Source organism: Notolepis coatsorum (genome assembly GCF_963971535.1).
Source record: "Notolepis coatsorum genome assembly, chromosome: 10".
Taxonomy (NCBI): Eukaryota; Metazoa; Chordata; class Actinopteri; order Aulopiformes; family Paralepididae; genus Notolepis; species Notolepis coatsorum.
In genome coordinates this window covers 45,079,799-45,091,651 of record NC_140174.1, presented here as the reverse complement: position 1 = coordinate 45,091,651, position 11,853 = coordinate 45,079,799, and positions in this window count along the sequence as shown.

Below are 11,853 nucleotides of genomic sequence, written 5' to 3'. Positions count from 1 at the left end.
ATATTAGTATATTGTATGTTAACTCAGTTACTTCTACTCTGCATTGAACATTGTACATATGTACATACTGAACACTTGTGTCCACGTACGTGACTTCTATTTTTACTTGCTATACTTATTTTATTTTATACTTATCTATTTTTGTCTAGCACAGTCTCTGGAGCGTAATAGAACGAAGCATTTTGTATAAAAGTATTCTGTACTTCTGTATGACAACTAATAAAGAAACTTGAAACTTGAAACTAAAGACCCTCTGCCCCCAAACTACATTTATTGTAATGCAACAAGGGAAATGCATAATATTTAATGTTGCATAGAAAAGGCAATATTTAATCAGTGTATGGATGTTTTCTTTTTATAGAAATCATTGTATTGAAGCATTGTGATTCTGATCAAGTTTAGATTAAATTACATTCGATTCAAATGTATTGTCATTATACAGCAAGTACAGTACAAGGAAAATAAGTTTGGCATCCATAGTGTAGTACTAATCAGATGTATGTACAGAGTTGTAGTATATGTACAGTGCTAATAAAGACAGTATGGTAGTAGTATTACATATCTACAGATGTATGTACAGATGTAAAAGGATTGTGCATTGTGCAGGTAAGTACAGACAGATGTGGATATATATATATATACAGTGAGAATACATATATATACACAGTGTATTAATGTACATGGCTGTGCAATTATTGTACATCATACAGAGCTATGGGTTATATGCAGGTGTATATAGAAGTATATAGAGGGGTTAAATGCAGGTATATTCAGACAATTTAGTATAATATAAGAGAAATATTTTTGCATACCCCTTGCAGTATTCCCATGTACCCCATTTGAGAAAAAACTGCCATACTATACTAAAGCATTACATCACGCGCAGGCAGGGCCGGACTGGGGAAATAATTCATACCGGGAGATATAGCGCGAAATATAGCCCCAATCAGGCCACTTTTTAAGTGGGGGGTCTGGGGGTCCCCCACCCGGAATTTTGTTGTTACAAAGACTTAATTTCCTGCATTCTGGTAAATTTTAGTGCATGTGAATCACAAACTAATGAGCCAACAATTGCTTAGTACAATGTACTGTTATGAACCTCAAATAAAACTGTTGTGGCACTAGCAATGGTACTCTCTCCACCTTCAAAAAGAAAAAAGCAAGAGCACAACATATTTTTCTATTTACTATTATAAAATACAGTTAACCACTCTCTCCACCTATTCAAACAGAGCAAGAGCACAATACCATATTCACTTTACTGATGCACTACCCATCAACAGTTAAAATAGCCCTTTACACAAACATTAAATAACAGACCTTTCATTACAATACTATAATAACAGTAGCCACTGCCAGAATAGTGACACATGTATCACGTGTGGTGAGCACACGCATGCATGCACAACGAAGACAGAAGATTGCGTTGTCTCAATCATTTTAACTATAAACTTAGCTCAAAGTATGAGCTCACTGACTGAAATTTCCAACAAAAAGCATCAATTGTCAAATAATATTGATCACATTAACTAGACTAGATGTTTTTGAGGAAATTAGAAAGGGAACAACAACTTAACCCTTGTGTCTGATCAGATTCTTATTTTTTTGATAACTTTGCAGTGATTATGTTTGTAGCCAATGTGGCAAAGGTGTGTAATCTTTGAATTATCTTGGAATTATTTTGACTCTCTCTTTCATAAATTGTTTATTCAACTTCAGCCCCAATCATAACCACCACATATTGTTTTTTGTAATGTCAGATTTAACAACTCCTTTTGGGAGTGTGCCATCTGCCATTCCATTCGCCGCCTCCACGTTCAATCAGTTGTATCACCTGGTCCCGCCTCCACCAATCACAAGCGGCAGCACGGCTCCATTGTGTGTGTGTGATCCGCGTGAGGGAGAGAGAGTCAGATAGTTCTCCAACTCTGTCGCAGACAGTGAAATCCTGGTTGTTCCCCACCTGTGGTGTTATGTTAATGTGTGTGCGCTATACGCGAAGGTACAGGCCACCGTACTGGGGGTGAGGGGGAGTTCGAGAGGAACCTAGGATACAGACCCGTGTAACGTAGCTAGGCTAAGCTAATAAACATACGTACAACCAAAGCAGAGGACTCGCGTATCTGTTACCGTGCAAAGTAACACGACATGGTGTCAGAAGTCCTGCTAGAGTTGTGTATGAGTTCGGTCGGACATTAAAGTGCCATTTGAGACTCGTTTATGACGAAGAAAAGCAGAAGGAGAAAGAAGAAGATGGTGGATAACGCTAATAACGTTGTAGCTCCGGTAGCGGCTGCGGTTTCAAGTGCTACGTTTAGCATCCAGCCTCCTGAGTCCTTCGACTTCTCAAAGCCGCAAGAGTGGGCCAAGTGGATACGCAGGTTCGAAAGATTTCGCCTGGCAAGTAACCTAAATGCTAGCTCTGAAGAGAATCAAGTCAACACGCTAATATATTGTATGGGCGATGAGGCGGACGATATTTTACGTGGACTGAATCTGGCTGTTGATCTACGACGTACGTACCAAGGAGTGCGGGATGGATTGCAAGGTTTCTTCGTGGTCAAGAAGAACGTGATATATGAACGAGCCAAGTTTAACATGCGCAAACAGGGAGAAGGTGAAACAGTCGATTCCTTTGTGACGTCACTGTATGCACTGGCGGAGCATTGTACATACGGTGTGTTGCATAATGAACTTATACGTGACAGGCTTGTCGTCGGTCTGATGGATAAGCGGCTGTCAGAACGCATGCAGCTGGACCCAGACTTAACCTTGGAGAGGGCATTGAACATGGCGAGGCAGAGTGAGGAGGTGAAACGACAGCAATCCTCTCTGCGAGGGGATACCAGGACAGAGGCAAGTGACATTAAATCGGTGGACAGGGTGTTTAAGAGCAGTAGCAAGAACTATGCTAAGAACAGCCCCCAACAGGCTAACAGCTACACAGCCAAACCCCTCAGTACCCAGTACCCGAGGGGGAGAAGTGTCCAGTGTCATAAATGTGGCAGTTCTCAGCTCCACCCACAGCGCGATTGCCCTGCTAACGAGGTGAAGTGCCATTCATGTGGGAAGATGGGCCATTATAAACGTGTGTGTAAATCTTCCAAAAATGTACATGAGGTTGAAGAAGACTATTCCTGCTCCTGTGATGGGGAGGAGGAGCACATGTTCTTGGGCAGCATCACAACTGATGGGGAGCCATGGATGGTCGACATAGACATCAATGGCAGACGTGTGCCATTCAAAATAGACACTGGCGCTGACGTTACTGTGATGCCTCACACTGTATTCAGAGAGATATACAAACACAAGGATCCACCTACCCTGCAGAAAGCAACAAAACCACTGATGGGACCTGGGAGGAGTCCACTAGATGTTGTGGGCGTCGCCAAGCTGTTGCTGAGGAGAGGAGAGAGAGAGGTGTTGGAGGATGTGTACGTCGCTCGACACCTACACTCAGCGTTGCTGGGGAGACCTGCTATCAGCAAGATGGAGCTTGTGGCACGTCTAGACAGTATAACGATGGAGACGCTCAAGACGACCTACCCAAGGATATGCAGTGGTCTCGGGGAGATGAAACAGCCGTATGCAATCAGGCTGAAACCGGGGGCTCAACCATTCTCACTGAAGACGCCCAGAAGGATTCCATTGCCACTGATGGACAAAGTCAAGCAAGAACTGTCCCGCATGGAAAGCCTCGGAGTGATCAGCCGGATCGAAGAGCCAACCGACTGGTGCGCTGGCATGGTAGTAGTCCCTAAGAAGAAGACAGAGGAGGTACGCATATGTGTCGATCTCACAAACCTCAATGAGTCAGTGTGCCGGGAGAAATACACCCTGCCAACAGTCGAGGAAACACTGGGAATGCTGGCCGGAGCCAGGATATTCAGCAAGTTAGACGCGAACATGGGGTTTTGGCAAATACCCCTGACTGAGGAGTCGTCAAAGTATACAACTTTCATCACGCCGTTTGGTCGTTACCACTTCAATCGCCTACCTTTCGGCATCGCCTCCGCCCCAGAACACTTCCAAAACAGAATGGTGACTGAGGTCACAGAGGGGCTGGAGGGTGTCGTCTGCCACATGGATGATGTGCTGGTGTGGGGCCGATCACAGGAGGAGCATGACGCTCGTCTGCATGTCGTGCTGGGGAGGATCGAGAAAGCAGGAATCACCCTGAACACAGGCAAGTGCGACCTGTCAAAGGAAGAGGTGACCTTTCTAGGCCATGTGATCTCCAGCAGTGGCATTAACCCCGACCCGAGTAAGACGGATGCCGTGAGGAGGATGGAGGAGCCGACAAATGTCAGTGAGCTGAGAAGCTTTCTCGGCATGGTAAACCAGCTGGGGAAGTTTATCCCGCGGCTGGCGGAGAGAGACAAGGCCCTGCGAGACCTTCTGTCAAAGAAGAACTGCTGGCTGTGGGGCATCGAGCAGGCCAAAGCCTTTCAAGATTTAAAAGATGCACTAATATCTCCACCAGTGTTGGCCATGTACGATAACCACAGGGAGTGCAAGGTCTCAGCGGACGCGTCGTCGTACGGCCTGGGGAGTGTGCTTCTCCAAAAATGGGATGGAGTGTGGAGACCAGTAGCCTATGTGTCGCGGTCTCTCACACAGACTGAGCAGAGATACGCACAGGTTGAGAAGGAGGCCCTGGGCTTGACCTGGGCTTGTGAGAGGTTTAGAAATTTTCTCATCGGCAGACACTTCCAGCTGGAGACGGACCACAAGCCTCTCCTGAGTCTCCTGGGGTCTCAGGCGTTGGATGATCTCCCTCCACGGATTCTGCGCTTCCGGATGCGCCTGATGCGCTATTCCTATTCCATTGCCCATGTGCCAGGGAAGAGCCTGTGGACTGCTGATACGCTCTCACGTGCTCCTGTGAAGAGGAGGGAGACACCAGAGGAGGAGGAGTTATTTGAGAATACAAATATCTATGTGGACATGGTAATGGAGAACCTGCCAGCGAGCACTGCCTACCTGGACGAGCTGAGAGAGCAGTTGGAGGGGGACAGTGTGTGCGCACAGGTGATGCAGCGGTGTGCAGAGGGATGGCCACCACACAACAGTGAACCGGCTCTCAGGCTGTACTGGGCGGAACAGGCGTCACTCACAGTAGAGGATGGACTGTTGCTGAGGGGAAGCAGGCTTGTAATCCCTTCAACAATGAGAAACGACGTGCTTGCCAGGCTGCATGAAGGCCACCAGGGGGTGGTAAAGTGCAGGGAGCGAGCACGGCAGTCTGTATGGTGGCCCGGGCTCAGCCAGCAGCTGAATGAGCTGGTCCTCAACTGCCGAACATGCAGCAAAGAAAGAGAGAACCAAAGGGAGCCCCTGATGCCATCGCAATACCCGGGGCGACCGTGGCAGAAGTTGGGAGCAGACCTGTTCATGCTGGAGAGCAAGACTTACCTGCTGGTCGTGGATTATGCATCAAGGTACGTGGAGATCGCTCTGCTGACTCCCACAAAATCAACAGACGTCATCCACCACTTGAAGTCAATCTTCGCACGCCATGGTATCCCGGAGGAACTGGTGACGGATAACGGGCCGCAATTCTCCGGAATGGCCTTTGCAGAGTTTGCGACATCATATGGGTTTCGCCATGTCACAAGCAGCCCGAGATATCCCCAGAGTAATGGGGAGGCAGAACGTGCTGTCAAGACAATAAAAGGCCTCCTGAAGAAGGCAGCCGACCCATACCGTGCTCTGCTGGCATACAGAGCCACCCCGTTGCATAACGGGTACAGTCCAGCCCAGCTTCTTATGGGGAGGAGACTCCGCACGACGGTGCCAACGCTTCCTGCTCTACTGGTCCCTACTCTTCCTGACAGTAAGGCAGTGGTTCAGAAGGAGGAGGAGAGGAGAATGAGAGATGCACAAAGCTACAACCGGCGTCATCGTACGCGAAGTCTCGACAGGCTCACTCCAGGAAAGGAGGTGTGGGTCACAGACCAAAGTGCAACTGGAGTTGTGGTCAGCAGTCACCCCACTCCACGTTCGTACATCATAGATGGACCCCATGGAACATTAAGGCGAAACCGTCGCCATCTCGTCCCCATGGAGCCCTCACCGGAGCAGAGTGCAGCAGAACCTACGGAGCAGGAGGTCCTGGAACCACCAGCTACTCCCAGAACCAGGTCTGGGAGATGTGTGGTGAAACCAACTAGGTTGGACTTGTAAGAGACAGTAGAGAGAGAGAGAGTAAAGAAAAGTGACATTCATGCGATAGAATGATAGAGTTTATGTTAAGATAAGACATTGTTTCATGTATATATATATTATTCGTTTAGATATACATTTCGAAAGAAAGCAATTTCTATGTTCAATATAACACATGGTTTATATGGTGTTAAAGAAATTGTTTAGATCAGTTCAGATGAACAGACCTTTTAGATATAGAGGCAGAATAATCCTCTAAGGTCTGGGGAATCAATGGCAGTCTACCCATTGATTCTAGAAAGGGAGATGTGGTGTTATGTTAATGTGTGTGCGCTATACGCGAAGGTACAGGCCACCGTACTGGGGGTGAGGGGGAGTTCGAGAGGAACCTAGGATACAGACCCGTGTAACGTAGCTAGGCTAAGCTAATAAACATACGTACAACCAAAGCAGAGGACTCGCGTATCTGTTACCGTGCAAAGTAACACGACACCACCCACCTGGTTATCTAAAAACTATCGCACTGCGCCGCCGCCACAACTAGAAACAATGGCCTGACAAAAAAATACAAATAAAATAAAAAATTATAATAAATATATAATATATATTTTTTTTATCAAATTTTTTATTTTTTTATCTGTGCAGGCCAGGCCACCGGGAAAACTCCCGGTGCTCCCGATGGCCAGTCCGGGCCTGCGCGCAGGAGTGGGTTATGATAATTAGACCATGCCTAGGGGTGGTTGTTAGGCCCGAGGCGCAGCCGAGGGTCATTAGACCCCCCTAGGCATGGTCTAATTCTCATAACCCACGACTGCACGTGGTGTAATGGCTTTTATAAGTTTCAAGTTTCAAGTTTCTTTAATAGTTGTCATACAGAAGTACAGAATACTTTCATACAAAATGCTTCTTACTGTTACGCTCCAGAGACTGTGCTAGACAAGATAGTATCAAATAACATAGTATAGCATGTAAATTAGAAGTAGAAAATGAGGTCACAGTGTTCAGTATAGACATATGTGTACAATGTTCGATGCAGAATAGACGTAACTGAGTTACCATATAATATACAATACTATGCAGTGTACTAATGTACAATACTATATAGTGCAAAGCAGAAATGGGATGAGGTACAATTTAGGTACAATTTACAGTAAGGTGTACGAGTTGTAGTGCAATCCTTCATCAATAAATATAGAGTGTGGGGAGTGGGTGCTACAGTGTGTTTGTTTAAAGTGAGTGTGTGCTATAAAGTGTGGGGAGTGGGTGCTACAGTGTGTTTGTTTAAAGTGAGTGTGTGCGTGTGGATGTGTGTGCTATGTGCGTTTGATGGTTGTTGTTGTGTAGTGTTCATTGTTCGTTGAGCAGCCTGATGGCCTGGGGATAGAAGCTTCTTCTGAGTCTTTCTGTGCTCGCCTTGAGACTCCGGTATCGCTTGCCTGACCGCAGCAGTTCAAAGAGGCAGTTGTTCGGGTGACTGGAGTCTTTAATGATTCTCTTAGCCTTGCCCCTGCACCGCTTGTTGTAAATGTTCTGGAGGGTGGGGAGCCCCCCTCCGATTGTGCGGCATGCAAATTTCTCGATTCTGATTGGCTGAAACAGTCAATTTACACGTATGTATCTGTCACAATTCCACGTTCTTGGTCCCAGGACCCGCCCACAACCGAATCACTATCACTCCGCGTGCGACTTAAAAAAAAAAACAAGATGGCGGACAATAATCTTTACAAATGGATATGTTGATAGCGTCATAACGACTAAATAAAAACCGATTCTGTCACAGCGAATGTCTTAGTCTCTTACACAATGTTGGATTGTGTAATCTATGGGTCATGAGTCATTGTGGAACAAAAGAAAAATCGCGGATTGATTGATTGATTATTTGCAATTTTTTTTTTTTTTTTCTTCCTTGCCCTGACTGCAGAGCTCACTCTCTCACACGGTCTGGCACACCCCCCCACACACCCCCACACACACACACACACACACACACACACACACACACACCCACCCCCCCCCCCACCCCCCCCTCCCCCCCCCACACACACACACACACACACACACACACACACACACACACACACACACACACACACACACACACACACACACACACTCCTGTCTGCAACGGCGGAGGAGAGTCAGACTGAGAGAGAGCTGGGTGCTGCGCTGTTTTAAGTGAGCATGGCCTATTGAATTGATTGATTGGTTGATTGCAAATTTTATTACTGTACGCCTGGTTTCCAACTGGTTAATTTTAGGCCCTCTAAAGTAGGTTTAAACAAATAAATAAAAAAATAGGGCGAAGAAAAAAGAAATTTCCTATAGGGCAAAGAAAACGTTTTAATTTGTTTTACCTACTTTCTATAGAAGCATCTAAGAATGAAGTTCTATAGAAAGTAGGTCTGCATCCCCTTAACAATTGTGTGTATTGAGCCGTACTCTATTGTACCCATTCTGCATCTGGTAATAAAATGTTCAATCAATCAATCAATCAATCAATCAATCAATCAATCAATCAATCATTCCAATAACAACCGCTAACTTCATAATTAACACTTTAATCGCCGGAAACGCCGAAACTCGTCATTGCCCGCCATGCTCATTCTGCCGAAGACGCCGTAACACGTCTTTTATATCAATATTTAAAAAATCTGTGATTGAAATCATATTTCTCTCCCGGGGACCTGAGATATACTGCTGAGCTCCACTCAACTCTCTAACGGTTCAAGAGCGCCATCTGGTGGCCGATCGGCAGATCGCCCAACAGGAAGTCATGTGGATGAAGTGGCGCTCACCCATATTTCGTCCGGGCACTCGCTATCATTAGCAGGACTCCATCTTGACACAGTGAACACCGATCGGTGCACATAACTCGATAAACAACATGATTTGGACGTATATACTATTATACAACCTGGAAATGGATCGGATATTTCGACATCCCATAATAGAAAAAATTCGATTCCACTCTCATCCCCCAACGGCGCGAGGAAGATACGGTGAGTTTCAGCGTTATTTTCTAATGTCTGCTATACTAACTGCTCTGATGATCATATGACCCACACTAGATGAATGATATAACGTTGCCCAATAGGGTGACCAGATCCAATAAACCAAATGTGGGACAAATGGTATGTTTGTGAGGGACAATGTGGGACGCCCCGCCCCCCCCCCCAGCGCAGCACCCGCCCCTCCTTTTTTTTGGTGGACTGTCCCTGTCCCCTCAATCAAGGCTCATCCACCACTGTCCTCATTCAAATGACCACAACAAGCCTAATATGTTTTGCCCTTATTAATTTATTTTATTTTCCTTTTGTCTCTAATGGGTGTTAAGTACTCAAAATAAATAAATAAATAAATAAACAAATAATAAATAAAATCACCACCCAGACTTACAATCACCTATGATTAGGTCTGGAGTGGACCCCCAGTCTTATCACACACATGCACACGCACACACACACACACACACACACACACACACACACACACACACACACACACACACACACACACACACACACACACACACACACACACACACACACACACACACACACACACACACACACACACACACATAATGACCACCCAGACTATGTATAATAATGACCACCCTCACAACGCTTTTTCACTCTCCTGCCCTCCGGGAGGAGAATGAGGAGCCTCCGAGCCAGGACCAGCAGACTGAAAGACAGCTTCATACACCAGGCTGTCAGGAAGCTGAACTCTCTCCCAGCTCTAGCCTCTCCCCTCCTCTACTCTGCCACCACAGAACCTGGACCAGGCACGTGCACACATAGAGGCCAAGGGGTGCTTGAGCACCTGCCTTTTTGAGCCTCATCAAAAAGGTGCCCTTTTTTTTTTTTTTTTTTTTTACCGTTACGCATCCTTCCAACTGAAAAATGTCAGGATAGAATCAAAATATTAGGTAAAGAGAGAGATGCCCCATATTCCATTGCAGTTTGCACGGCCTCCTCACCGTGCCTCTCCGCGGACCTATATATTTTATGCATAGCGTGGGTGGTGATGATGATGATGATAGAAACCGCTGTGGCGCATACAGTTGAATGCTGGTATTACACTCATTGAGGGACACGAAGAAGTCAAGTCCGATGGGATTTGGGAATCTCAAATACAAATCGGGATTGGAATAAAAAATGCATTTATATTAAACAATACAGAATATACAGCACTTCTTGGGGTCTGTAGGGTAAGCACTTATTCCCTCCCCCCTGAACATTTATGGAGATGTATGGGCCTTTTAAGTCAGTGATAAAAGTGTCTTTCAAGGATAAGTGAGCTCCTGCACTGATTATTATAGTTCAATATTCAATATTTGATCACCAAAACCCCTCAAAAAGCATAAAAAGGGGGCCCCACCGCCCGAAAAGCGCCCTTAAAAATCGGGCTCGTGCGATACGCGCGCTCGGTTAATATATACACACAAGTGTAGTGCCCTTTTCAGCCTTTGAGCACCTGCCCCTCTAAAGTCCTGTGCACGTCCCTGACCTGGACTAAGAACACCCCCCCCGCAGTAATGGCACAATAATAAAGAATATGATTATCTTCCACCTGCACTGATTTGTGCGGGGGTGGTTAGGTTACCAAACGGCTACTCGCATCTTTTTTATTGTTATTATTCGTTTTCAATCTAAACCGTTTGGGATTGTTTTCCCCTTTTCAAATTTCGACAAAGCGAGCGGTCTTCTCTTGTGCCGAGCAGCGGAGATTACAGCAGGGCATGGAACTGATCTGTTTATCCCAAGTTGCGCGGAAGGACAACTGGTTCTGAAACGGACCCGCCGCGCTCGACAGCGTTGGGACTTGTTGTTGTCATAGGATGCGGTGTCACTCGCGGCCAGATACTAGTAACGTTACGCGACGCATAGAGGCTCTTCACATTGGCTGGGGGGGCGGGGACATTAGCGCGGATGACAACCAATCATGTGGGACATGGTCTCAATTTGCGTGACGCGTGAAAAGAGACAGAAATGCTGTACAATCACGCGCAATGCGTGACATCTGGCCACCCTATTGCCCACGGAATTATAAACGACCCCCCGCCCATCCGGTCAACATCAGATCATACGTAGTAACTTCTAGAAGTACCTCCAGTTGAAATTTTTTATCTGGCACCGATCGCTACCAAACTGTATTTGATCATCAATATAATGCATTTGGGGCTATAAATCAAGTTCTGGAGAAAGCTGCAGAAAACGATAAAAACATACTTATACTTTAGACCGTATTTTAGTATGAATATGTGAATGAAAAAGTATAACGTTGCTACACCCTGAACAATAGATATAGGACATTGAATGGGCCATAATAATGTCAATTTAGCAATACAATTTAAAAAGTTATAGCCCTGCAAAGAAGGGGAACTTCTCCATAGACAAATAGAGCTGGCTAGGGATGGTAAAAAAATTATGAATTTAACCATTGCGATCAAAGTGTTAAAAACTAAAGAAAAGTTGGATGTGTTAGTTGGTTGGATGTCTTAGTTGAAAGACAGTTGGATGTGTTAGTTGGTTGGATGTCTTAGTTGCAAGACAGTTGGATGTGTTAGTTGGTTGGATGTCTTAGTTGAAAGACAGTTGGATGTGTTAGTTGGTTGAATGTCTTAGTTGAAAGACAGTTGGATGTGTTAGTTGGTTGGATGTCTTTGTTGAAAGACAGTTGGAT